This window comes from Rhinopithecus bieti, unplaced genomic scaffold, assembly GCF_001698545.2.
Source record: "Rhinopithecus bieti isolate Rb0 unplaced genomic scaffold, ASM169854v2 scaffold_5273, whole genome shotgun sequence".
NCBI lineage: Eukaryota > Metazoa > Chordata > Mammalia > Primates > Cercopithecidae > Rhinopithecus > Rhinopithecus bieti.
In genome coordinates this window covers 3,547,494-3,553,177 of record NW_016805057.1, presented here as the reverse complement: position 1 = coordinate 3,553,177, position 5,684 = coordinate 3,547,494, and the positions used below count along the sequence as shown (strand labels likewise).

The following is a 5,684-nucleotide window of genomic DNA, read 5'->3' as shown; positions in this document are numbered from 1 at the left end:
ATTTTTCTTTTTTTTTTTTTTAGAATAATACCTAAATTTAGGAATTAGCATTTGCTTAGATGATCAGTTATCCTATGTTAAAGAAGAAAGTGGCTGGGCACAGTGGCTCGTGCCTGTAATCCTAGCACTTTGGGAGGCCGAGGCAGGCGAATCACCTGAGGTCAGGAGTTTGAGACCACCTTTGCCAACATGGTGAAACCCCATCTCTACTAAAGATATGAAAATTAGCTGGGTGTGGTGGCACACATCTGTAACCCCAGCTACTCGGGAGGTTTAGGCAGGAGAATCACTTGAACCGGAGAGGCAGAGGTTGTAGTGAGCCGAGATTGTGCCACTGCACTCCAGTCTGGGCGACAGAGTGAGACTCCATCTCAAAAAGAAAAATAATAATAAAGAAGAATGAAACTAGAAAACATATTCTGAGTATATGATTTTTCTTAACCAACTGGATTCATTATTTTGTTTAAAAGTGGTTTTATATTCCTTTATTTGATATTGTGGAAATAAATGAATGGATATAAAAATGCTTCCTTAGGAGATCCAGTGATTCTATGTGAAGTACCAGGTGACACCTGAGGAAACCTTACTTTCCTGTGAATATCTGCCATCATTAGCTCTGAGATTTCACAAAACTTTAAAGGCAGAATGGACTTTTAGAATTATTGTATAACTTCTAGAGCATTATTTCAATGTATTTACGTGGCATTAAAATGCTCAAGTGATTTTCATTAAATTGCTTTTTCCTTTAAAAAAAAAAAAAACTTAGCGAGGCCTGGTGGCATGAGCCTGCAGTCCTAGCTACTAAAGGGGCTGAGGCAGGAAGATCTCTTGGGTTCAGGAGCTGGAGGTTACAGTGATCCATGATTGTACCACTGCACTCTATCCTGGGTGACAAAGCAAGACCCTGTCTCAGAATAAAAAAAAACCAGTCTCATTCATGGCTGCTAAATATGATTTCTGATTTATGGAAAGTTCTGACCTGGAAAAATTACAAAGCCAGTTGCTATGGACTGAATCTTATACATGAAATTCATATGCTGAAGCCCTACTCTTCCAGGTGATGGTATTTGGAGGTGTGGTCTTTGGGAGGTAATCAGGATTGGATGAGGTCATGAAGCTGGGGCTCTCATGCTGGGATTAGTGCCCTTATTAGAAAAGACACCAACGAACTCATTCTTTCTCTCTCTCCTCACTATGTGAGCAACTAACTAAAAGGCAGCTGTCTGTAAGACAGGAAAGGAGTCCTTAACCTAAAGTGAACACTGCTGGACCTTGATCTTGGACTTTGCACCCTTCGGAACTCTGAGAAAATAGAGGTCTGTAATTGAAGCCACTCAGTCTATGAAATTTTGTTACAGCAGACCAAGCTGGCTCAGGTACTGTGGTCAAGAGCCTCTACTTCATGTTCTTACAATATCCTGAACTTCCTGTATCATAACATGCATCATTTTATTGTTAGCATTGTTAGTTCTACTTCCTAGCTACATGCCCTGGGGCAAATTACTTAAAATTTCCCTCTGCCTCTGTTTTCTTTTCCAGACAATGGGGGTAATAATGGAATCTTTCTCCTAGGACCTTCCTGCATCTGTGTAATGATTATCTCATCATAATAATTAGGCAATTGAACACCTGACTTCACCGAGAACAGTATCTGGCAAAATAGAAAATACTTAATAGGGATGACAAGATGATGTTCTTGTTGTTTTTGCTGTTGTCTATTTGACCAACTTATAAACTTCATAAGGGCCCAGAGACCTCTATTATCTTGCTCACATTTGTTACCCTATGAACAAACTAGCATGGCACATAAATAAATCTTTGCTAAATAAACAACTAGGTGATGAGAAAGGAGAAAATGATTCAGTGAAATGGCAAACATTTTCAGGAAGTACATACTGTACCTATAAATAGAAACAAAAGCTATTTTCTTAGGTATTTTAACCAGTAATTTACAAGTTGCAATTTAATTGATTCAACACATAGCCAAGAAGATGAGGAAAGAATGGTATAGTATAATATTCTTTGAACAGTTTTCCTGTGCATAGTAAAATACTCATGGAAGAATTGTCGGGGGTGTGCTCCATTCTAAAGCTCATTAAAGCTGCTTGAACAACCATTGCACAGGTTTTGCTTTTTCATTTAATTTTAATAAAGTATTTTACTGGAGGAAACTTTGGGGTGTAATAGCAATGAAGTGTGTCTACTGCTTTAGGTGACATTTCATTTCATTTGTGGACACCTGTGGAGATGAATAGACTAATCTCAATGCCTGGGAATTTGGGTTGCTGGTTGTCCGAAAATGAAATGTCATGTACAGAAACTTATTTTTTATTGTTTAATTTCCAACTGTCTGCTAAGCAAATCAGAATGACAAAGACAACAGCTATTTCAAGATAAGGCACCACATGCATTATAGAAAATGCATCTCATTTGGAACTTTAGTCCTGTTCTTGATGAAAGACCAATGAAAATGTGAAATTTAAAATATTCCCCATTGCTTCCCGAGCACGGGTGATAATGAGCCTTTAATTTTGTTTTGACTGAAATCGTAAAGCAAAGCCATGGATATATTGTACAGTTGTGCCTCACACTCCACATAAACAATCCACATCTCTAGGCAAACCTTTTATAGCCTAAATAAGTCTGGGAGACAATGAGAGCAGTAAGTAAGTTAGATTTAAACATGAGATCGTGATCTCTAGCTGGAGGAAGCCAGAGCAGACAGAGAGCCTGTTCATTCTATTACCAGAACCACAATTGACTGCTTTTCAACCTTATCGTATATCTCAAAACATCAGAGCATAATTCCCACCTTGGACTAAATCATCTGAAGAAATTTGGCAATGTTGCCCTGTTCCTCTGAAGGATAAAGAAGCTTCCCAATTCTATGAGCTGTCTTCCCAAAATGAGAAGGGAAAAAATTCTTTTCTGGTCTATTCTCAGTAGCCTCCAGGGCTACTTACAAGATAAAGCTTCTCAGAGATTTAGATCACAGCTATTTTTATTAGATAATATCCATGTGTCATCTGTGACAGAACCCACCACACTCGCTCCTATGGACAAGGAGGAAAGAACGAATATGTATGAAATCACTCTGTATGTTTGTTTGGGCAGGTCAAGTAAGGTTAGAGAGAGAACCAATACATTTTATTTATATTATCTTGTGCAAATCCATAGCACCCATCACTAGAGTCTCCATGCATCGAACCTCTGACCGGCAAAAGCAAAAGTTAAGGTAATGAGGTAAATTTCTGATAATGTTGCTCAATTTCTTCACGTAAAGCCCTCCCCTCATTGTACATGTATTCCTTCAGTGGCATTATCCTATAGCTCTGACTATACCACATTGGAGATCGTTTCACAAGACGTATTGCCTTGTTTTGTCTTTTCTTTTCTTTTTTGAGATGGAGTCTTGCTCTGTCACCCAGGCTGGAGTGCAGTAGGGCAATCTCAGCTCACTGCAAGCTCTGCCTTCCTGGGTTCACGCCATTCTCCTGCCTCCGCCTCCTGAGTAGCTAGGACTATAGGCACCAACCACCATGCCCAGCTAATTTTTTGAATTTTTAGTAGAGACAGGGTTTCACCGTGTTAGCCAGGATGGTCTCGATCTCCTGACCTCATGATCCACCCACCTCAGCCTCCCAAAGTGTTGGGATTACAGGCGTGAGCCACTGTGCCCTGCCTGTCTTGTCTTTTCTAACAATATTTTCCTCTTCCACTGGGTGCTACCATCTACTAGTGTGGCTTTAAATATTATCTCTATGCAGATGACACTTAAGCTTATATCTCTCTGACTTCTGCTTGAGTTCCAGACTTAAATATCCTTACTTGATTTATTCATTAGGATAAAGAATAAAAATCTTAAACATAAATGTTTTCAAAACAGAACTCTTGATTTCCATCTCACACCTATTCTCTTACAAGCATCCATTCACTTGCTCAAGCACCAGATCTACAATTCATCCTTGATCATTTATTTCCCCATCAGCAATCCCTGTTAGCCTGGCCTCTGAAATAAACAAGTAAAAACACAAATTAAAAGTATAATTAACATAGTGATATGTGTCATGTAGACTATGACATGTTGTGAGGGTGTTATGAGAGGGAGGGAGTGACAGGGTGATCAGGAAAACCCTTTTTGGGAAGGTGGTATGATTTGGCTGTGTCCCCACCGGAAGCTCATCTTGAGTTCCCAGGTATAGTGGGAGGGACCCGGTGAGAGGTAATTGAATCATGGGGGCATGATTTCCCTTGCTGTTCTCATGGTAGTGAATAAGTCTCATGAAATCTGATGACTTTATAAGGTGGAGTTTCCCTGCACAAGTTCTCTCTTTGCCTGCTGCCATCCATGTAAGACGTGACTTGCTCCTCCTTGCCTTTCACCATTGTTGTGAGGCCTTCCCAGCCATGTGGAAGTGTGAGTTCATTAAACCTTTTTCCTGTATAAATTACCCAGTCTTTATCAGCAGCATGAAAACAGAGTAATACAGAAGGTGACAATTCTGTGTTCTGGATGTCAGAATGCACATGTCCATGCAAAGATCTAGGGACCATTTCAGGCAGAAGGAACAGCTAGAACAATGACTCTAAAGCAAGAAAGAAGGTGGTTTGAATGATGCAGGGAAAAGCTTAAGCCCTGGTTAGATGGGGAGATAGGGGTCAACTTGTATAAGACATATAAAGCCAAAAGGAGTTTGGAGTTTAAGTGCAATAGCAAGTCATTGAAATGATTTAACCTGCAGAGTGATATGATTTATTTCATTCTTCAAAGATCATTCAAGATCCTTGGGCAACATGAACAAAATTAATTTACATCCTTCCGCCAACATCACCACTACACCCAGATACTATTGATCCTATTGAAAACACATAGGAATGCTGGGTTAAAGTATGGAGCAATAATATAGAATAAAATTCTACACTCAGAAGAAGGAAGGAAGAAGAAAACAAAAGGAAAGAGAGGAAAGGAAGAAATCTTTGAGAAATCAGAATAAAAAAATAACTCAAAACAAGACTGGTAATTCTCACAACTGATGAGAGAAGAATCTCAGAGGGTGTGAGTAGGATATCAGCTCTGAACGGGATTTACACCATACGTAAGCAATGCAAGCAAAGGAGACGTGGGTCTGGGGCACTGAGAGGCAAGAAGCTGGAAATAAGAAACTGGAAAACCGTCTAGAGAGAGGTTCCTCAAAGGACTGCTCTGTCTGGATAAAGAAAACTGTAAACACTCTACCCACCAGCTGAGGGAAGGGAAAAGGAATCACGGGGAATCTGAATGGAAAACAAAATCTCCTGTGAAATTGAAAGCCCACAGCCAGATACGGTATCAGAAGTTACAAAGTCTAACCAGTTTAATAAACTCAAACTAAGAGAATATTCTAAAAACTGCTCCTGCAGTAGAGAAACTCTAAAATTTACTTGCAAAAGCAAATGCAAAATTGAGCCATGAGGGAGGGCATGATTTACATAGGAAAACAACCCCAGTTTAACAGGAGCTAACAGTAAAAACTACAAACAGCACAAGAAATGAAACCACTTGGATGAGAATCAGCAGACACAACAATCAGGAGGTGCAACACTGAATTCCAAAGTAGCTGATCAAACAATCTGAAAGAGATTATCAAATAAGTATGGAAACTAAAATGAAAGAGCTGAGCTATGAATAAAGGAGAGGCAAGTCA

General features: G+C 39.5%; 1 long non-coding RNA gene across 1 annotated transcript in view; it reads right to left on the bottom strand.

The window, feature by feature from the left end:
* LOC108528937 (uncharacterized) overlaps positions 1–4,009 on the bottom strand; it is a 28,448-nt gene extending 24,439 nt beyond the window's left edge. Inside the window, exon 1 of the long non-coding RNA XR_001885342.1 lies at positions 3,936–4,009. This is a non-coding gene — a long non-coding RNA (uncharacterized LOC108528937). The remainder of the gene's footprint in view (positions 1–3,935) is intronic.
* Between the last annotated feature and the right edge of the window lie 1,675 nt (positions 4,010–5,684).